Genomic DNA, 22,568 nt, shown 5'->3' on the forward strand with positions numbered 1-22,568 from the left:
ACTTGTCCCCAAGGGGATATTGCTGCCTCGGGCACCATATGGTCCGTCTCCTGTGAGCCTAGATTTTCGAATCCGACGCAAAATTGATAGTTAATTGTAACGTTCAGCGCCTCCTAATGACGATGGAACACTCAAATTGCGTCGAGAGTCAATACATCGAACTCCAGCCGACTTGTCTACATGGGGATATTGCTGCCTCGGGCTCTATGTGGTCCGTCTCCTGTGAGTCTAGATTTTCGAATCCGACGCGAAACTGATAGTTAATTCTAACGTTCAGGGCCTCCTAATGACGATGGAACACTCAAATTGCGTCGAGAGTCAATACATCGTCCTCCAGCCGACCTGTCTCCAAGGGTCTATTGCTGCCGCGGGCACCTTATGGTCGTTCCCCTGTGAGTCTAGATTTTAGCATCCGACGCAAAACTGATTTTTAATTGTAATGTTCAGGGCCTATTAATGACGATGGAACACTCACATTGCGTCGAGATTCTATACATCGGCCTCCAGCCGACTTGTCTCCAAGGGGATATTGCTGTCTCGGGCACAATAAGATCCTTCTCCTGTGAGTCTAGATTTTCGAATCCGACGCAAAACTGATAGTTAAGTTCAGGGCCTCATAATGACGATGGATCACTCAAATTGCGTCGAGATTCAATACATCGGCCTCCACCCGACTTGTCTCCAAGGGGATATTGCTGCCTCGGGCACCATATGTTCCGTCTCCTGTGAGTCTAGATTTTCGAATCCGACGCAAAAATGATAGTTAATTGTAACGTTCAGCGCCTCCTGATGTCGATGGAACACTCAAATTGCGTCGTGATTCAATACATCGTCCTCCAGCGGACTGGTCTCCAAGGGGATATAGCTTCGTGCACCTTATGGTCCATCTCCAGTGAGTCTAGATTTTCGATTCCGACGAAAAACTGATGGTTAATTGTATCATTCAGGGCCACCTAATGACGATGGAACACTCAAATTGCGTCGAGATTCAAAACATCGTCCTTCAGCCGACTTGTCTCCAAGGGTCTATTGCTGCCTCGGGCACCTTATGGTCGTCCTCCTGTGAGTCTAGATTTTCTAATCCGACGCAAAACTGATTGTTAATTGTATTGTTCAGGACCTCCTAATGACGATGGAACACTCGAATTGCGTCGAGATTCAATACATCGGCCTCCAGCCGACTTCTATCCAAGGGGATATTGCTGTCTCGGGCTTCATATGATCCGTCTCCTGTGAGTAGATTTTCGAATCCGACGCATAATGATAGTTAATTGTAACGTTCAGCGCCTCCTAATGACGATGGAACACTCAAATTGCGTCGAGTTCAATACATTGGCCTCCAGCCGAGTTGTCTCCAAGGGGATATTGCTGCCTCGGGCACCATATGGTCCGTCTCCTGTGAGTCTAGATTTTCGAATCCGTCGCAAATATGATAGTTAATTGTAACGTTCAGCGCCTCCTAATGACGATGGAACACTCAAATTGCGTCGAGATTCAATACATCGTCCTTCAGCCGACTTGTCTCCAAGAGTCTATTGCTGCCTCAGGCACCTTATGGTCGTTCTCCTGTGAGTCTAGATTTTCTAATCCGACGCAAAACAGATTGTTAATTGTAACGTTCAGGACCTCCAAATGACGATGGAACACTCAAATTGCGTCGAGATTCAATACATCGGCCTCCATCCGACTTGTCTCCAAGGGGATATTGCTGCCTCGGGCACCATATGTTCCGTCTCCTGTGAGTCTAGATTTTCGAATCCGACGCAAAAATGATAGTTAATTGTAACGTTCAGCGCCTCCTAATGACGATGGAACACTCAAATTGCGTCGAGAGTCAATACATCGAACTCCAACCGACTTGTGTACAAGGGGATATTGCTGCCTCGGGCTCTATGTGGTCTGTCTCCTGTGAGTCTAGATTTTCGAATCCGACGCGAAACTGATAGTTAATTGTAACGTTCAGGGCCTCCTATTGACGATGGAACACTCAAATTGCGTCGAGACTTAATACATCGTCCTCCAGCCGACTTGTCTCCAAGGGTCTATTGCTGCCTCGGGCACCTTATGGTCGTTCTCCAGTGAGTCTAGTTTTCGAATCCGAAGCAAAAATAATAGTTAATTGTAACGTTCAGGGCCTCCTAATGACGATGGAACTCTCATATTGCGTCGAGATTCAATACATCGGCCTCCAGCCGACTTGTCTCCAAGGGTCTATTGCTGCCTCGGGCACCTTACGGTCGTTCTCCTGTGAGTCTAGATTTTCGAATCCGACGCGAAACTGATAGTTAATTCTAACGTTCAGGGCCTCCTAATGACGATGGAGCACTCAAATTGCGTCGCGATTCAATACATCGTCCTCCAGCGGACTGGTCTCAAAGGGGTATTGCTGCTTCGGGTACCTTATAGTCCGTCTCCAGTGAGTCTAGATTTTCGAATCCGACGAAAATCTGATAGTTAATTGTAACATTCAGGGACTCCTAGTTATGATGGAACTCTCAAATTGCGTCGCGATCCAATACGTCGTCCTCCAGCCGACCTGTCTCCAAGGGTCTACTGCTGCCTGGGGCACCTTATGGTCGTTCCCCTGTGAGTCTAGATTTTAGAATCCGACGCATAACTGATTTTTAATTGCAATGATCAGGGCCACCTAATGACGATGGAACACTCAAATTGCGTCGAGATTCAATACATCGGCCTCCAGCCGACTTGTCTCCAAGGGGATATTGCTGCTTCGGGTACCTTATGGTCCGTCTCCAGTGAGTCTAGATTTTTGAATCCGACGAAAAACTGATAGTTAATTGTAACATTCTGGGACTCCTAGTTACGATGGAACTCTCAAATTGCGTCGCGATCCAATACATCGTCCTCCAGCCTACTTGTCTCCAAGGGTCTATTGCTGCCTCGGGCACCTTATGATCGTTCTCCTGTGAGTCTAGATTTTCGAATCCGACGCAAAAATTATAATTATTTGTAACGTTCAGGGCGTCGTAATGACGATGGAACACTCAAATTGCGTCGAGATTCAATACATCGGCCTCCAGCCGACTTGTCTCCAAGGGTCTGTTGCTGCCTCGAGCACTTTACGGTCGTTCTCCTGTGAGTCTAGATTTTCGAATCCGACGCGAAACTGATAGTTAATTCGAACGATCAGGGCCTCCTATTGACGATGGAGCACTCAAATTGCGTCGAGATTCAATACATCAGCCTCCAGCCGACTTGTCTCCAAGGGGATAATGCTGCCTCGGGCACCATATGGTCCGTCTCCTGTGAGTCTAGATTTTCGAATCCGACGCAAAAATGATAGTTAATTGTAACGTTCAACGCCTCCTAATGTCGATGGAACACTCAAATTGCGTCGCGATTCAATACATCGTCCTCCAGCGGACTGGTCTCCAAGGGGATATAGCTCGGGCACCTTATGGTCCGTCTCCAGTGAGTCTAGAGTTTCGATTACGACGAAAAACTGATAGATAATTGTATCATTCAGGGCCACCTAATGACGATGGAACACTCAAATTGCGTCGAGATTGTATACATCGGCCTCCAGCCGACATGTCTCCAAGGGGATAATGCTGCTTCGGGCACAATATGATTCTTCTCCTGTGAGTCTACATTTTCGAATCCGACGCAAAACAGATAGTTAAGTTCTGGGACTCCTAATGACGATGGAACACTCAAATTGCATCGAGATTCAATACATCGTCCTTCAGCCGACTTGTCTCCAAGGGTCTATTGCTGCCTCGGGCACCTTATGGTCGTTCTCCTGTGAGTCTAGATTTTCTAATCCGACGCAAAACTGATTGTTAATTGTATTGTTCAAGACCTCCTAATGACGATGGAACACTCAAATTGCGTCGAGATTCAATACATCGGCCTCCAGCCGACTTGTATCCAAGGGGATATTGCAGTCTCGGGCTTCATATGATCCGTCTCCTGTGAGTAGAGTTTCGAATCCGACGCATAATGATAGTTAATTGTAACGTTCAGCGCCTCCTAATGACGATGGAACACTCAAATTGCGTCGAGATTCGATACATTGGCCTCCAGCCGACTTGTCTCCAAGGGGATATCGCTGCCTCGGGCACCATATGGTCCGTCTCCCGTGAGTCTAGATTTTCGAATCCGACGCAAAAATGATAGTTAATTGTAACGTTCAGCGTCTCCTAATGACGATGGAACACTCAGATTGCGTCGAGATTCAATACATCGTCCTTCAGCCGACTTGTCTCCAAGGGTCTATAGCTGCCTCGGGCACCATATGGTCGCTCTCCTGTGAGTCTAGATTTTCTAATCCGACGCAAAACTGATTGTTAATTGTAACGTTCAGGGCCTCCTAATGACGATGGAACACTCAAATTGCGTCGAGATTCAATACATCGTCCTTCAGCCGACTTGTCTCCTATGGTCTATTGCTGCCTCGGACACGTTATGGTCGTTCTCCTGTGAGTCTAGATTTTCTAATCCGACGAAAAACAGATTGTTAATTGTAACGTTCAGGACCTCATAATGACGATGGAACACTCAAATTGCGTCGAGATTCAATATATCGTCCTCCAGCCGACTTGTATCCTAGGGGATATTGCTGTCTCGGGCTTCATATGATCCTTCTCCTGTGCGTATATTTTCGAATCCTACGCTAAAATGATAGTTAATTGTATCGCTCAGCGCCTCCTAATGACGATGGAACACACAAATTGCGTCGAGAGTCAATACATCGAACTCCAGCCGACTTGTCTAAAAGGGGATATTGCTGCCTCGGGCTCTATGTGGTCCGTCACCAGTGAATCTAGATTTTCGAATCCGACGCGAAACTGATAGTTAATTGTAACGTTCAGGGCCTCCTAATGACGTTGGAACACTCAAATTGTGTCGAGACTCAATACATCGTCCTTCAGCCGACTTGTCTCCAAGAGTCTATTGCTGCCTCGGGCACCTTATGGTCGTTCTCCTGTGAGTCTAGATTTTCGAATCCGACGAAAAACTGATAGTTCATTGTAACGTTCAGGGCCTCCTAATGACGATGGAACACTCAAGTTGCGTCGCGTTTCAATACATCGTCCTCCAGCGGACTGTTCTTCAAGGGGATATAGCCTCGGGCACATTACGGTCCGTATCCAGTGAGTCTAGATTTTCGAATCCGACGCTAAATGATAGTTAATTGTAACGTTCAGCGCCTCCTAATGACGATGGAACACTCAAATTGCGTCGAGATTCAATACATCAGCATTCAGCCGATTTGTCTCCAAGGGTCTACTGCTGCCGCGGGCACCGTATGGTCGTTCCCCTGTGAGTCTAGATTTTAGAATCCGACGCAAAACTGATTTTTAATTGCAATGATCAGGGCCTCCTAATGACGATGGAACACTCAAATTGCGTCGAGATTCAATACATCGGCCTCCAGCCGACTTGTCTCCAAGGGGATATTGCTGCCTCGGGCACCATATGGTCCGTCTCCTGTGAGCCTAGATTTTCGAATCCGACGCAAAAATGATAGTTAATTGTAACGTTCAGCGCCTCCTAATGACGATGGAACACTCAAATTATCGTCGAGAGTCAATACATCGAACTCCAGCCAACTTGTCTAAAGGGGATATTGCTGCCTCGGGCTCTATGTGGTCCGTCTCCTGTGAGTCTAGCTTTTCGTATCCGACGCGAAACTGATAGTTCATTCAAACGTTCAGGGCCTCCTAATGACGATGGAGCACTCAAATTGGGTAGTGATTCAATACATCGTCCTCCAGCGGACTGTCTCCAAGGGGATATTGCTGCTTATGGTCCGTCTCCAGTGAGTCTAGATTTTCGAATCCGACGAAAAACTGATAGTTAATTGTAACATTCAGGGACTCCTAGTTACGATGGAACTCTCAAATTGCGTCGCGATCCAATACATCGTCCTCCAGCCGACCTGTCTCCAAGGGTCTATTGCTGCCAGGGGCACCTTATGGTCGTTCCCCTGTGAGTCTAGATTTTAGCATCCGACGCAAAACTGATTATTAATTGTAATGTTCAGGGCCTCCTAATGACGATGGAACACTCACATTGCGTCGAGATTCTATACATCGGCCTCCAGCCGACTTGTCTCCAAGGGGATATTGCTGTCTCCTGCACAATATGATCCTTCTCCTGTCAGTCTAGATTTTCGAATCCGACGCAAAACTGATAGTTAAGTTCAGGGCCTCATAATGACGATGGATAAATCAAATTGCGTCGAGATTCAATACATCGGCCTCCACCCAACTTGTCTCCAAGGGGATATTGCTGCCTCGGGCACCATATGTTCCGTCTCCTGTGAGTCTAGATTTTCGAATCCGACGCAAAAATGATAGTTAATTGTAACGTTCAGCGCCTCTTAATGTCGATGGAACACTCAAATTGCGTCGTGATTCAATACATCGTCCTCCAGCGGACTGGTCTCCAAGGGGATATAGCTTCGTGCACCTTATGGTCCATCTCCAGTGAGTCTAGATTTTCGATTCCGACGAAAAACTGATGGTTAATTGTATCATTCAGGGCCACCTAATGACGATGGAACACTCAAATTGCGTCGAGATTCAATACATCGTCCTTCAGCCGACTTGTCTCCAAGGGTCTATTGCTGCCTCGGGCACCTTATGGTCGTCCTCCTGTGAGTCTAGATTTTCTAATCCGACGCAAAACTGATTGTTAATTGTATTGTTCAGGACCTCCTAATGACGATGGAACACTCAAATTGCGTCGAGATTCAATACATCGGCCTCCAGCCGACTTGTATCCAAGGGCATATTGCTGTCTCGGGCTTCATATGATCCGTTTCCTGTGAGTAGATTTTCGAATCCGACGCATAATGATAGTTAATTGTAACGTTCAGCGCCTCCTAATGACGATGGAACACTCAAATTGCGTCGAGTTCAATACATTGGCCTCCAGCCGACTTGTCTCCTAGGGGATATTGCTGCCTCGGGCACCATATGGTCCGTCTCCTGTGAGTCTAGATTTTCGAATCCGTCGCAAATATGATAGTTAATTGTAACGTTCAGCGCCTCCTAATGACGATGGAACACTCAAATTGCGTCGAGATTCAATACATCGTCCTTCAGCCGACTTGTCTCCAAGGGTCTATTGCTGCCTCAGGGACCTTATGGTAGTTCTCCTGTGAGTCTAGATTTTCTAATCCGACGCAAAACAGATTGTTAATTGTAACGTTCAGGACCTCCTAATGACGATGGAACACTCAAATTGCGTCGAGATTCAATACATCGGCCTCCATCCGACTTGTCTCCAAGGGGATATTGCTGCCTCGGGCACCATATGTTCCGTCTCCTGTGAGTCTAGATTTTCGAATCCGACGCAAAAATGATAATTAATTGTAACGTTCAGCCCCTCCTAATGACGATGGAACACTCAAATTGCGTCGAGAGTCAATACATCGAACTCCAACCGACTTGTGTACAAGGGGATATTGCTGCCTCGGGCTCTATGTGGTCCGTCTCCTGTGAGTCTAGATTTTCGAATCCGACGCGAAACTGATAGTTAATTGTAACGTTCAGGGCCTCCTAATGACGATGGAATACTCAAATTGCGTTGAGACTTAATACATCGTCCTCCAGCCGACTTGTCTCCAAGGGTCTATTGCTGCCTCGGGCACCTTATGGTCGTTCTCCTGTGAGTCTAGTTTTCGAATCCGAAGCAAAAATGATAGTTAATTGTAACGTTCAGGGCCTCCTAATGACGATGGAACTCTCAAATTGCGTCGAGATTCAATACATCGGCCTCCAGCCGACTTGTCTCCAAGGGTCTGTTGCTGCCTCGGGCACCTTACGGTCGTTCTCCTGTGAGTCTAGATTTTCGAATCCGACGCGAAACTGATAGTTAATTCGAACGTTCAGGGCCTCCTAATGACGATGGAGCACTCAAATTGGGTAGCGATTCAATACATCGTCCTCCAGCGGACTGTCTCCAAGAGGATATTGCTGCTTATGGTCCGTCTCCTGTGAGTCTAGATTTTCGAATCCGACGCAAAAATGATAGTTAATTGTAACGTTCAACGCCTCCTAATGTCGATGGAACACTCAAATTGCGTCGCGATTCAATACATCGTCCTCCAGCGGACTGGTCTCCAAGGGGATATAGCTTCGGGCACCTTATGGTCCGTCTCCAGTGAGTCTAGAGTTTCGATTACGACGAAAAACTGATAGTTAATTGTATCATTCAGGGCCACCTAATGACGATGGAACACTCAAATTGCGTCGAGATTGTATACATCGGCCTCCAGCCGACATGTCTCCCAGCGGATATTGCTGCTTCGGGCACAATATGATTCTTCTACTGTGAGTCTAGATTTTCGAATCCGACGCAATACAGATAGTTAAGTTCTGGGCCTCCTAATGACGATGGAACACTCAAATTGCAACGAGATTCAATACATCGTCCTTCAGCCGACTTGTCTCCAAGGGGATATTGCTGCCTCGGGCACCTTATGGTCGTTCTCCTGTGAGTCTAGATTTTCTAATCCGACGCAAAACTGATTGTTAATTGTATTGTACAAGACCTCCTAATGACGATGGAACACTCAAATTACGTCGAGATTCATTACATCGTCCTCCAGCCGACTTGTCTCCAAGGGGATATCGCTGCCTCGGACACCATATGGTCCGTCTCCCGTGAGTCTAGATTTTCGAATCCGACGCAAAAATGATAGTTAATTGTAACGTTCAGGAACTCCTAATGACGATGGAACACTCAAATTGCGTCGAGATTCAATATATCGTCCTCCAGCCGACTTGTATCCTAGGGGATATTGATTCCTCGGGCTTCATATGATCCTTCTCCTGTGAGTATATTTTCGAATCCTACGCTAAAATGATAGTTAATTGTAACGCTCAGCGCCTCCTAATGACGATGGAACACACAAATTGCGTCGAGAGTCAATACATCGAACTCCAGCCGACTTGTCTACAAGGGGATATTGCTGCCTCGGGCTCTATGTGGTCCGTCTCCTGTGAATCTAGATTTTCGAATCCGACGCGAAACTGATAGTTAATTGTAACGTTCAGGGCCACCTAATGACGTTGGAACACTCAAATTTCGTCGAGATTCAATACTTCGTCAACCAGCGGACTGTTCTTCAAGGGGATATAGCCTCGGGCACATTACGGTCCGTATCCAGTGAGTCTAGATTTTCGAATCCGACGCTAAATGATAGTTAATTGTAACGTTCAGCGCCTCCTATTGACGTTGGAACACTCCAATTGTGTCGAGATTCAATACATCGTTCTTCAGCCGACTTGTCTCCAAGAGTCTATTGCTGCCTCGGGCACCTTGCGGTCGATCTCCTGTAAGTTTAGATTTTCGAATCCGACGTAAAACAGATAGTTAATTGTAACGCCCAGCGCCTCCTAATGACGATGGAACACTCAAATTGCGTCGAGATTCAATACATCGGCCTCCAGCCGACTTGTCTCCAAGAGTCTATTGCTGCCTCGGGCACCTTATGGTCGTTCTCCTGTGAGTCTAGATTTTCGAATCCGACGAAAAACTGATATTTCATTGTAACGTTCAGGGCCTCCTAATGACGATGGAACACTCAAATTGCGTCGCGTTTCAATACATCGTCCTCCAGCGGACTGTTCTTCAAGGGGATATAGCCTCGGGCACATTACGGTCCGTATCCAGTGAGTCTAGATTTTCGAATCCGACGCTAAATGATAGTTAATTGTAACGTTCAGCGCCTTCTAATGACGTTGGAACACTCAAATTGTTTCGAGATTCAATACATCGTCCTCCAGCCGACTTGTCTCCAAGGGTCTATTGCTGCCTCGGGCACCTTATGGTCGTTCTCCTGTGAGTCTAGTTTTCGAATCCGAAGCAAAAATGATAGTTAATTGTAATGATCAGGGCCTCCTAATGACGATGGAACACTCAAATTGCGTCGAGAGTCAATACATCGAACTCCAGCCGACTTGTCTAAAGGGTATATTGCTGCCTCGGGCTCTATGTGGTCTGTCTCCTGTGAGTCTAGCTTTTGGAATCCGACGCGAAACTGATAGTTAATTGTAACGTTCAGGGCCTCCTAATGACGATGGAGCACTCAAATTGCGTCGCGATTCAATACATCGTCCTCCAGCGGACTGGGCTCCAAGGGGATATTGCTGCTTCGGGTACCTTATGGTCCGTCTCCGGTGAGTCTAGATTTTTGAATCCGACGAAAAACTGATAGTTAATTGTAAATTCAGGGACTCCTAGTTACGATGGAACTCTCAAATTGCGTCGCGGTCCAATACATCGTCCTCCCGCCTACTTGTCTCCAAGGGTCTATTGCTGCCTCGGGGACCTTATGGTCGTCCTCCTGTGAGTCTAGATTTTCGGATCCGACGCAAAAATGATTGTTAATTGTAACGTTCAGGGCCTCCTAATGATGATGGAACACTCAAATTGCGTTGCGTATCAATACATCGTACTCCAGTGGACTGGTCTCCAAGGGTCCGTTGCTGCCTCGGGCACCTTACGGTCGTTCTCCTGTGAGTCTAGATTTTGGAATCCGACGCGAAATTGATAGTTAATTCTAACGTTCAGGGCCTCCTAATGACGATGGAACACTCAAATTTCGTCGAGATTCAATACATCGGCCTCCAGCCGACTGGTCTCCAAGGGGATATTGCTGCCTCGGGCACCATATGGTCCGTCTCCTGTGAGTCTAGATTTTCGAATCCGAGGCAAAACTGGTAGTTAATTGTAAAGTTCAGCGCCTCCTAATGACGATGGAACACTCAAATTGCGTCGAGATTCAATACATCGTCCTTCAGCCGACTTGTCTCCAAGGGTCTATAGCTGCCTCGGGCACCTTATGGTCGTTCTCCTGTGAGTCTAGATTTTCTAATCCGACGCAAAACTGATTGTTAATTGTAACGTTCAAGGCCTCCTAATGATGATGGAACACTGAAATTGCGTCGCGTATCAATACATCGTACTCCAGCGGACTGGTCTCCAAGGGGATATAGCCTCGGGCACCTTATGGTCCGTATCCTGTGAGTCTAGATTTTCGATTCCGACGAAAAACTGATAGTTAATTGTAACGTTCAGCGCCTCCTAAACACGATGGAACACTCAAATTGCGTCGAGATTCAATACATCGGCCTCCAGCCGACTTGTCTCCAAGGGTATATGACTGCCTCGGGCACCATATGATCCGTCTCCTCTGAGTATAGATTTTCGAATCCGACGCAAAAATGATACTTAATTGTAACGCACATCGCCTCCTAATGACGATGGAACATTCAAATTGCGTCGCGTTTCAATACATCGTCCTCCAGCGGACTGTTCTCCAAGGGGATATAGCCTCGGGCACCATATGATCCGTCTCCTGTGAGTCTACATTTTCGAATCCGACGCAAAAATGATACTTAATTGTAACGCACAGCGCCTCCTAATTACGTTGGAACACTCAAATTGTATCGAGATTCAATACATCGTCCTTTAGCCGACTTGTCTCCAAGAGTCTATTGCTGCCTCGGGCACCTTGTTTTCGATCTCCTGCGAGTCTAGATTTTCGAATCCGACGCGAAACAGATTGTTAATTGTAACGTTCAGGACCTCCTAATGACGATGGAACACTCAAATTGCGTCGAGATTCAATACATCGTCCTCCAGCCGACTTGTATCCAAGGGGATATTGCTGTCTCGGGCTTCATATTATCCTTCTCCTGTGAGTAGATTCTCGAATCCGACGCTAAAATGGTAGTTAATTGTAACGTTGAGCGCCTCCTAATGACGATGGAACACTCAAATTTCGTCGAGACTCGATACATCGTTCTCCAGCCGACTTTTCTCCAAGGGTCTATTGCTGCCTCGGGCACCTTATGGTCGTTCTCCTGTGAGTCTAGATTTTCTAATCCGACGCAAAACAGATAGTTAATTGTAAAATTCAGCGCCTCCTAATGACGATGGAACACTCAAATTGCGTCGGGATTCAATACATCGTCCTTCAGCCGACTTGCCTCCAAGGGTCTATTGCTGCCCCGGGCACCATATGGTCGTTCTCCTGTGAGTCTAGATTATCTAATCCGACGCGAAACAGATTGTTAATTGTAACGTTCAGGACCTCCTAATGACGATGGAACACTCAAATTGCGTCGAGATTCAATACATCGTCCTCCAGCCGACTTGTATCCAAGGGGATATTGCTGTCTCGGGCTTCATATGATCCTTCTTCTGTGAGTAGATTCTCGAATCCGACTCTAAAATGGTAGTTAATTGTAACGTTCAGGACCTCCTAATGACGATGGAACACTCAAATTGCGTCGAGATTCAATACATCGTCCTCCAGCCGACTTGTATCCAAGGGGATATTGCTGTCTCGGGCTTCATATGATCCTTCTCCTGTGAGTAGATTTTCGAATCCGACGCTAAAATGATAGTTCATTGTAACGTTCAGCGGCTCCTAATGACGATGGAACACTCAAATTGCGTCGAGATTCAATACATCGGCATTCAGCCGATTTGTCTCCAAGCGTCTATTGCTGCCTCGGGCACCTTATGGTCGATCTCCTGCGAGTCTAGATTTTCGAATCCGACGCAAAACAGATAGTTAATTGTAAAATTCAAGCCCTCCTAATGACGATGGAACACTCAAATTGCGTCGAGTTTCAATACATCGTCCTTCAGCCGACTTGCCTCCAAGGGTCTATTGCTGCCCCGGGCACCATATGGTCGTTCTCCTGTGAGTCTAGATTATCTAATCCGACGCGAAACAGATTGTTAATTGTAACGTTCAGGACCTCCTAATGACGATGGAACACTCAAATTGCGTCGAGATTCAATACATCGTCCTCCAGCCGACTTGTATCCAAGGGGTTATTGCTGTCTCGGGCTTCATATGATCCTTCTCCTGTGAGTAGATTTTCGAATCCGACACTAAAATGTAGTTAATTGTAACGTTCAGCGCCTCCTAAACACGATGGAACACTCAAATAGCGTCGAGATTCAATACATCGGCCTCCAGCCGACTTGTCTCCAAGTTGATATTGCTGCCTCGGGCACTATATGATCCGTCTCCTGTGAGTCTAGATTTTCGAATCCGACTCAAAACTGATAGTTAATTGTAACGTTCAGGGCCTCCTAATGACGTTGGAACACTCAGATTGTGTTGAGATTCAATCCATCGTCCTTCAGCCAACTTGTCTCCAAGATTCTATTGCTACCACGGGCACCTTGTGGTCGATCTCCTGTGAGTATAGATTTTCGAATACGACGCAAAACAGATAGTTAATTGTAACGTTCAGGGCCTCCTAATGACCATGGAACACTCAAATTGCGTCGAGATTCAATACATCGGCCTCGAGCCGACTTGTCTCCAAGGGTCTATTGCTGCCTCGGGCACCTTATGATCGTTCTCCTGTGAGTCTAGATTTTCGAATCCGACGAAAAACTGATAGTTAATTGTAACGTTCAGCGCCTCCTAATGACGATGGAACACTCAAATTTCGTCGAGACTCAATGCATCGTCCTCCAGCCGACTTTTCTCCAAGGGTCTATTGCTGCCTCGGGCACCTTATGGTCGTTCTCCTGTGAGTCTAGATTTTCTAATCCGACGCAAAACAGATTGTTAATTGTAACGTTCAGGGCCTCCTAATGACGATGGAACACTCAAATTGCGTCGCGTTTCAATACCTCGTCCTCCAGCGGACTGTTCCCAAAGGGGATATAGCCTCGGGCACCTTATGGTCCGTATCCAGTGAATCTAGATTTTCGAATCCGACGAAAAACTGATAGTTAATTGTAACTTTCAGGGCCTCCTAATGACGATGGAACACTCAAATTGCGTCGCGATTCAATACATCGTCCTTCAGCCGACTTGTCTCCAAGGGTCTATTGCTGCCTCGGGCACCTTGTGATCCTTCTCCTGTGAGTATATTTTCGAATCCGACGCTAAAATGATAGTTAATTGTAACGTTCGGCGCCTCCTAAACACGATGGAACACTCAAATTGCGTCGGGATACAATACATCGGCGTCCAGACGACTTGTCTCCAAGGGGATATGCCTGCCTCGGGCACCTTATGATCCTTCTCCTGTGAGTCTAGATTTTCGAATCCGACGCAAAAATGATAGTTAATTGTAACGCTCAGCGCCTCCTAATGACGATGGAACACACAAATTGCGTCGAGAGTCAATACATTGAACTCCAGCCGACTTGTCTACAAGGGGATGTTGCTGCCTCGGGCTCTATGTGGTCCATCTCCTGTGAGTCTAGATTTTCGAATCCGACTCGAAACTGATAGTTAATTGAAACGTTCAGGGCCTCCTAATGACGTTGGAACACTCAAATTGTGTCGAGATTCACTACATCGTCCTTCTGGCGACTTGTCTGTAAGAGTCTATTGGGGCCTCGGGCACCTTGTGGTCGATCTCCTGCGAGTCTAGATTTTCGAATCCGACGCAAAACAGATTGTTAATTGTAACGTTCAGGGCCTCCTAATGACGATGGAACACTCAAATTGCGTCGCGTTTCAATACCTCGTCCTCCAGCGGACTGTTCCCAAAGGGGATATAGCCTCGGGCACCTTATGGTCCGTATCCAGTGAATCTAGATTTTCGAATCCGACGAAAAACTGATAGTTAATTGTAACTTTCAGGGCCTCCTAATGACGATGGAACACTCAAATTGCGTCGCGATTCAATACATCGTCCTTCAGCCGACTTGTCTCCAAGGGTCTATTGCTGCCTCGGGCACCTTGTGATCCTTCTCCTGTGAGTATATTTTCGAATCCGACGCTAAAATGATAGTTAATTGTAACGTTCGGCGCCTCCTAAACACGATGGAACACTCAAATTGCGTCGGGATACAATACATCGGCGTCCAGACGACTTGTCTCCAAGGGGATATGCCTGCCTCGGGCACCTTATGATCCTTCTCCTGTGAGTCTAGATTTTCGAATCCGACTCGAAACTGATAGTTAATTGAAACGTTCAGGGCTTCCTAATGACGATGAAACACTCAAATTGCGTCGAGATTCAATACATCGTCGTCCAGCCGACTTGTCTAAAAGGGGATATTCCTGTCTCGGGCTTCATATGATCCTTCTTCTGTGAGTATATTTTCGAATCCGACGCTAAAATGTAGTTAATTGTAACGTTCAGCGCCTCCTAAACACGATGGAACACTCAAATAGCGTCGAGATTCAATACTTCGGCCTCCAGCCGACTTGCCTCCAAGGGGATATTGGTGCCTCGGGCACTATATGATCCGTCTCCTGTGAGTCTAGATTTTCGAATCCGACTCAAAACTGATAGTTAATTGTAACGTTCAGGGCCTCCTAATGACGTTGGAACACTCAAATTGTGTTGAGATTCAATCCATCGTCCTTCAGCCAACTTGTCTCCATGATTCTATTGCGACCACGGGCACCTTGTGGTCGATCTCCTGTGAGTCTAGATTTTCGAATACGACGCAAAACAGATAGTTAATTGTAACGTTCAGGGCCTCCTAATGACCATGGAACACTCAAATTGCGTCGAGATTCAATACATCGGCCTCGAGCCGACTTGTCTCCAAGGGTCTATTGCTGCCTCGGGCACCTTATGGTCGTTCTCCTGTGAGTCTAGATTTTCGAATCCGACGAAAAACTGATAGTTAATTGTAACGTTCAGGGCCTCCTAATGGCGATGGAACACTCAAATTGCGTCGAGATTCAATACATCGTCCTTCAGCCGACTTGCCTCCAAAGGTCTATTGCTGCCTCGGGCACCTTATGGTCGTTCTCCTGTGAGTATAGATTACCCAATCCGACGTAAAACACATTGTTAAGTGTAACGTTCAGGACCTCCTAATGACGATGGAACACTCAAATTGCTTCGAGATTCAATACATCGTCCTCCAGCCGACTTGTATCCAAGGGGATATTGCTATCTCCGGCTTCATATGATCCTAGTCCTGTGAGTAGATTTTCGAATCCGACGCTAAAATGATTGTTAATTGTAACGTTCAGCGATTCCTAATGACGATGGAACACTCAAATTGCGTCGAGACTCAATACATCGTCCTCCAGCCGACTTTTCTCCAAGGGTCTATTGCTGCCTCGGGCACCTTATGGTCGTTCCCCTGTGAGTCTAGATTTTCGAATCCGACGCAAAAATGATAGTTAATTGTAACGTTCAGGGCCTCCTAATGACCATGGAACACTCAAATTGCGTTGAAATTCTATACATCGTCGTCCAGCCGACTTGTATCCAAGTGGATATTGATGTCTCGGTCACCATAAGATCCTTCTCCTGTGCGTGGATTTTCGAATCCGACGCTAAAGTGATAGTTAATTGTAACGTTCAGCGCCTCCTAATTACGATGGAACAATCAAATTGCGTCGAGATTCAATACATGGGCCTCGAGCCGACTTGTCTCCAAGGGTCTATTGCTGCCTCAGGCACCTTATGGACGTTCTCCTGTGAGTCTAGATTTTCGAATCCGACGCAAAACAGATAGTTAATTGTAACGTTCAGGGCCTCCTAATTACGAAGGAACACTCAAATTTCGTCGAGTTTCACTACATCGTCCTCCAGCCGACTTGTCTTCAAGGGGATATCGCTGCCTCGGGCACCACTTGGTCCGTCTCCGGTGATTCTACGTTTTCGAAACGGACGCAAAACTGATAGTTAATTGTAATGTTCAGGGCCTCCTAATGACGGTGGAGTACTCAAATTGCGTCGCGATTCAATACATCGTCCTCCAGCGGACTGGTCGCCAAGGGGATATTGCTGCCTCGGGCACCTTATGGTCCGTGTCCAGTGAGTCTAGATTTTTGAATCCGACGCAAAACTGATTGTTAATTGTAGCGTTCAGGGCTTCCTAATGACGATGGAACACTCAAATTGCGTCGAGATTCAATACATCGTCCTTCATCCGACTTGTCTCCAAGGATTTTTTGCTGCCTCGGGCACCTTATGGTCGTTCTCCTGTGAGTCTAGATTTTCTAATCCGACGCAAAACTGATTGTTAATTGTCACGTTCAGGGCCTCCTAATGACAATGGAACAGTCAAATTGCGTCGAGATTCAATACATCATCCTCCAGCCGACTTGTATCCAAGGGGATATTGCTGTCTCGGGCTTCATATGATCCTTCTCCTGTGAGTAGATTTTCGAATCCGACGCTAAAAGTATAGTTAATTGTAACGTTCAGCGCTTCCTAATGACGATGGAACACTCAAATTGCGTCGAGACTCAATACATCGTATTCCAGTCGACTTGTCTCCAAGGGTCTATTGCTGCGTCGGGCACCTTATGGTCGTTCTCCTGTGAGTCTAGATTTTCGAATCCGACGCAAAAATGATAGTTAGTTGTAACGTTCAGCGCATCTTAATGACGATAGAACACTCAGAATGCGTCGAGATTCAATACATCATCCTCCAGCCGACTTGTCTCCAAGGGGATATTGCTGCCTCAGGCACCAAATGGTCCGTCTCCTGCGAGTCTAGATTTTCGACGCAAAACTGATAGTTAATTGTAACGTTCAAGGCCTCCTAATGACGATGGAACACTCAAATTGCGTCGAGATTCAACACATCGACCTTCAACCGACTTGCCTCCAAGGGTCTATTGATGCCTCGGGCTCCTTATGGTCGTTCTCCTGTGTGTCTAGATTTGCTAATCCGACGCAAAACTGATCGTTATTTGTAACGTTCAGGGCCTCCTAATGACGATGGAGCACTCAAATTACGTCGAGATTCAATACATCGTCGTCCAGCCGACTTGTATCCAATGGGATATTGATGTCTTGATCACTATATGATCCTTCTCCTGTGAGTAGATTCTCGAATCCGACGCTAAACTGATTGTTAATTGTAACGTTCAGGGCTTCCTAATGACGATGGAACACTCAAATTGCGTCGAGATGGAATACATCGTCCTTCAGCCGACTTGTCTCCAAGGGTCATTTTCTGAATCGGGCACCTTATGGTCGTTCTCCTGTGAGTCTAGATTTTCTAATCCGACGCAAAACTGATTGTTAATTGACACGTTCAGGGCCTCCTAATGACGATGGAACACTGAAATTGCGTCGAGATTCAATAGATCATCCTCCTGCCGAATTGCATCCAAGGGGATATTGCTGTCTCGGGCACCATATGATCCTACTCCTGTGAGTAGATTTTCGAATCCGTCGCTAAAATGATAATTAATGTAACTTTCACCGCCTCCTAATGACGATGGAGCATTCAAATTGCGTCGCGATTCAATACATCGTCCTCCAGCCGACTTGTCTCGAAGGGGATATTGCTGCCCCCGGCACCATATGGTCCTTCTCCTGTGAGTCTAGATTGTCGAATCCGAAGCGAAACTGATAGTTAATTGTAACGTTCAGGGCCTGCTAATGACGATGGAACACTGAAATTGCGTCGAGATTCAATACATCGTCCATCAGCCGAATTGCCTCCAAGGGTCTGTTGCTGCCTCGGGCACCTTATTGTCGTTTTCCTGTGAGTCTAGATTATCTAATCCGACGCAAAACTGATTGTTAATACTAACGATCAGCGCCTCCTAATTACGATGGAACAATCAAATTGCGTCGAGATTCAATACATCATCCTCCAGCCGACTTGTATCCAAGGGGATATTGGTGTCTCGGGCACCATATAATCCTTCTCCTGTGAGTAGATTTTCGAATCAGACGCAAAAATGATAATTAATTGTAACGTTCAGCGCGTCCTAATGACGATGGAGCACTCAAATTGCGTCGCGATTCAATACATCGTCCTCTAGCGGACTGGTCTCCAAGGGGATATTGCTGCTTCGGGCAACTTATGATTCGTCTCCAGTGAGTCTAGATTTTCGAATCCGACAAAAAACTGATCGTTAATTGTAACAATCAGAGTCTCCTAGTTACGAAGGAACACTCAAATTGTGTCGAGATCCAATACATCGTCCTCCAGCCGACTTGTCTCCAAGGGTCTATTGCTGCCACAGGCACCTTATGGTTGTTCCCCTGTGAGTCTAGATGTTAGAATCTGACGCAAAACAGATAATTAATTGTAACGTTCAGGGCCTCCTAATGACGATGGAACTCTCAAATTGCGTCGAGATTTAATACATCGGCCTCGAGCCGACTTGTCTCCAAGGGTCTATTGCTTCCTCGGGCACCTTATGGTCGTTCTCCTGTGAGTCTAGATTATCTAATCCGACGCAAAACAGATTGTTAATTGTAACGTTCATTACCTCCTAATGACGATGGAACACTCAAATTGCGTCGAGACTCAATACATCGTCCTCCAGCCGACTTGTCTCCAAGGCTCTATTGCTGCCTCGGGCACCTTATGGTCGTTCTCCTGTGAGTCTAGATTTTCGAATACGACGCAAAAATGATAGTGAATTGTAACGTTCATTGCCTCCTAATGACGATGAAACACTCAAATTGCGTCGAGATTCAATACATCATCATCCAGCCGACTTGTATCCAAAGGGATATTGCTGTCTCGGGCACCATATGATCCTTCTCCTGTGAGTAGATTTTCGAATCCGACGCTAAAATGATAGTTAATTGTGACGTTCAGCGCCTCCTAATGACGATGGAACACTCAAATTGCGTCGAGACTCAATACATAGTCCTCCAGCCGATTTGTTTCCAAGGATCTATTACTGCCTCGGCCACCTTATGGTCGTTCTCCTGTGAGTCTAGATTTTCGAATCCGGCGCAATAATCATAGTTAATTGTCACGTTCAGGGCCTCCTAATGACGATGGAACACTCAAATTGCGTCGAGATTCAATACAACGGCCTCCAGCCGACTTGTCTCCAAGGGTCTGTTGCTGCCTCGGGCACCTTACGGTCGTTCTCCTGTGAGTCTAGATTTACGAATCCGACGCGAAACTGATAGTTAATTCTAACGTTCAGGGCTTCCTAATGACGATGGAGCACTCAAATTGCGTCGAGATTCAATACATCGTCCTCCAGCGGACTGGTCTCCAAGGGATATTGATGCTTCGGGTACCTTATGGTCCGTCTCCAGTGAGTCTACATTTTCGAATCCGACGAAAAACTGATAGTTAATTGTATCATTCAGGGACTCCTAGTTACGATGGAACTCTCAAATTGCGTCGCGATCCAATCCATCGTCCTCCAGCCGACCTGTCTCCAAGGGTATATTGCTGCCTGGGGCACCTTATGATCGTTTTCCTGTGAGTCTAGATTTTCGAATCCGACGCAAAACTGATCGTTAAGTGTGACGTTGAGGGTCTCCTAATGACGATGGAACCCTCAAATTGCGTCGAGATCCAATACATCGGCATTCAGCCGATTTGTCTCCAAGTGTCTATTGCTGCCTAGGGCACCTTATGGTCGTTCCCCTGTTAGTCTAGATTTCAGAATCGGACGCAAAACTGATTTTTAATTGTAATGTTCAGGGCCTCCTAATGACGATGGAACACTCAAATTGCGTCGAGATTCAATACATCATCATCCAGCCGACTTGTATCCAAGGGGATATTGCTGTCTCGGGCACCATATGATCCTTCTCCTGTGAGTAGATTTTCGAATCCGACGCTAAAATGATAATTAATTGTAACGTTCAGCGCCCCCTAATGACGATGGAACACTCAAATTGCGTCGAGATTCAATACATCGTCATACAGCCGACTTGTCTCGAAGGGGACATTGCTGCCTTGGGCACCATATGGTCCTTCTCCTGTGAGTCTAGATTTTCGAATCCGTCGCGAATCTGATAGTTCATTGTAACGTTCAGGGCCTCCTAATGGCGATGGAGCACTCAAATTGCGTCGCGATTCAATACATCGTCTTCTAGCGGACTGGTCTCCAAGGGGATATTGCTGCTTCGGGCACCTTATGATTCGTCTCCAGTGAGCCTAGATTTTCGAATCCGACGAAAAACTGATCGTTAATTGTAACTATCAGGGCCTCCTAGTTACGATGGAACACTCAAATTGTGTCGCGATCCAATACATCGTCCTCCAGCCGACTTGTCTCCAAGGGTCTATTGCTGCCTCGGCACCTTATGGTTGTTCCCCTGTGAGTCTAGATTCTAGAATCCGACGCAAAACAGATAGTTAAATGTAACGTTCAGGGCCTCCTAATGACGACGGAACACTCAATTTGCGTCGAGATTCAATACATCGGCCTCGAGCCGACTTGTCTCCAAGGGTCTATTGCTGCCTCGGGCACCTTATGGTCGTTCTCCTGTGAGTCTAGATTTTCGAATCCGACGCAATAATCATAGTTAATTGTCACGTTCAGGGCCTCCTAGTGACGATGGAACACTCAAATTGCGTCGAGATTGAATACAACGGCCTCCAGCCGACTTGTCTCCAAGGGTCTGTTGCTGCCTCGGGCACCTTACGGTCGTTCTCCTGTGAGTCTAGATTTACGAATCCGACGCGAAACTGATAGTTAATTCTAACGTTCAGGGCTTCCTAATGACGATGGAGCACTCAAATTGCGTCGAGATTCAATACATCGTCCTCCAGCGGACTGGTCTCCAAGGGGATATTGCTGCCTCGGGCTCCATGTGTTCCGTCTCCTGTGAGTCTAGATTTTCGACGCAAAACTGATAGTTAAATGTAACGTTCAGGGCCTCCTAATGACGATGGAACACTCAAATTGCGTCGAGATTCAATACATCGGCATTCAGCCGATTTGTCTCCGAGGGTCTATTGCTGCCTGGGGCACCTTATGATAGTTTTCCTGTGAGTCTAGATTTTCGAATCCGACGCAAAACTGATCGTTAAGTGTTACGTTCAGGGTCTCCTAATGACGATGGAACACTCAAATTGCTTCGAGATTCAATACATCGGCATTCAGCCGATTTGTCTCGAAGTGTCTATTGCTGCCTAGGGCACCCTATGGTCGTTCCCCTATGAGTCTAGATTTCAGAATCCGACGCAAAACTGATTTTTAATTGTAATGTTCAGGGCCTCCTAATGACGATGGAACACTCAAATTGCGTCGAGATTCAATACATCGTCCTCCAGCCGACTTGTCTCCAAGGGGATAACGCTGCCTCGGGCACCACTTGGTCCGTCACCGGTGATTCTACCTTTTTCGAATCCGACGCAAAACTGATAGTTAATTGTAACGTTTTGGCCACCTAATGACTATTGAGTACTCAAATTGCGTCGCGATTCAATACATCGTCCTCCAGCGGACTGGTCTCTAAGGGGATATTGCTGCCTCGGGCACCTTATAGTCCGTGTCCAGTGAGTCTAGTTTTTGAATCCAGCGCGAAACTGATAGTTAATTGTAGCCTTCAGGACCTCCTAATGACGAAGGAACACTCAAATTGCTACGAGATTCAAAACATCGTTCTTCAGCCGACTTGTGCCCAAGGGTCTATTGCTGCCTCGGGCACCTTAAGGTCGTTCTCCTGTGAGTCTAGATTTTCGAATCCGACGCAAAAATGATAGTTAATTGTAGCGTTCAGGGCCTCCAAATGACGATAGAACACTGAAATTGCGTCGAGATTCAATACATCGTCCTCCAGCCGACTTGTATCCAACTGGATATTGATGTCTCGGTCACCATATGATCCTTCTCCTGTGAGTGGATTTTCGAATCCGACGCTAAAGTGATAATTAATTGTAACGTTCAGCGCCTCCTA

The sequence above is a fragment of the Schistocerca serialis genome, unplaced genomic scaffold, assembly GCF_023864345.2.
Source record: "Schistocerca serialis cubense isolate TAMUIC-IGC-003099 unplaced genomic scaffold, iqSchSeri2.2 HiC_scaffold_1362, whole genome shotgun sequence".
In the NCBI taxonomy this organism is placed as follows: Eukaryota; Metazoa; Arthropoda; class Insecta; order Orthoptera; family Acrididae; genus Schistocerca; species Schistocerca serialis.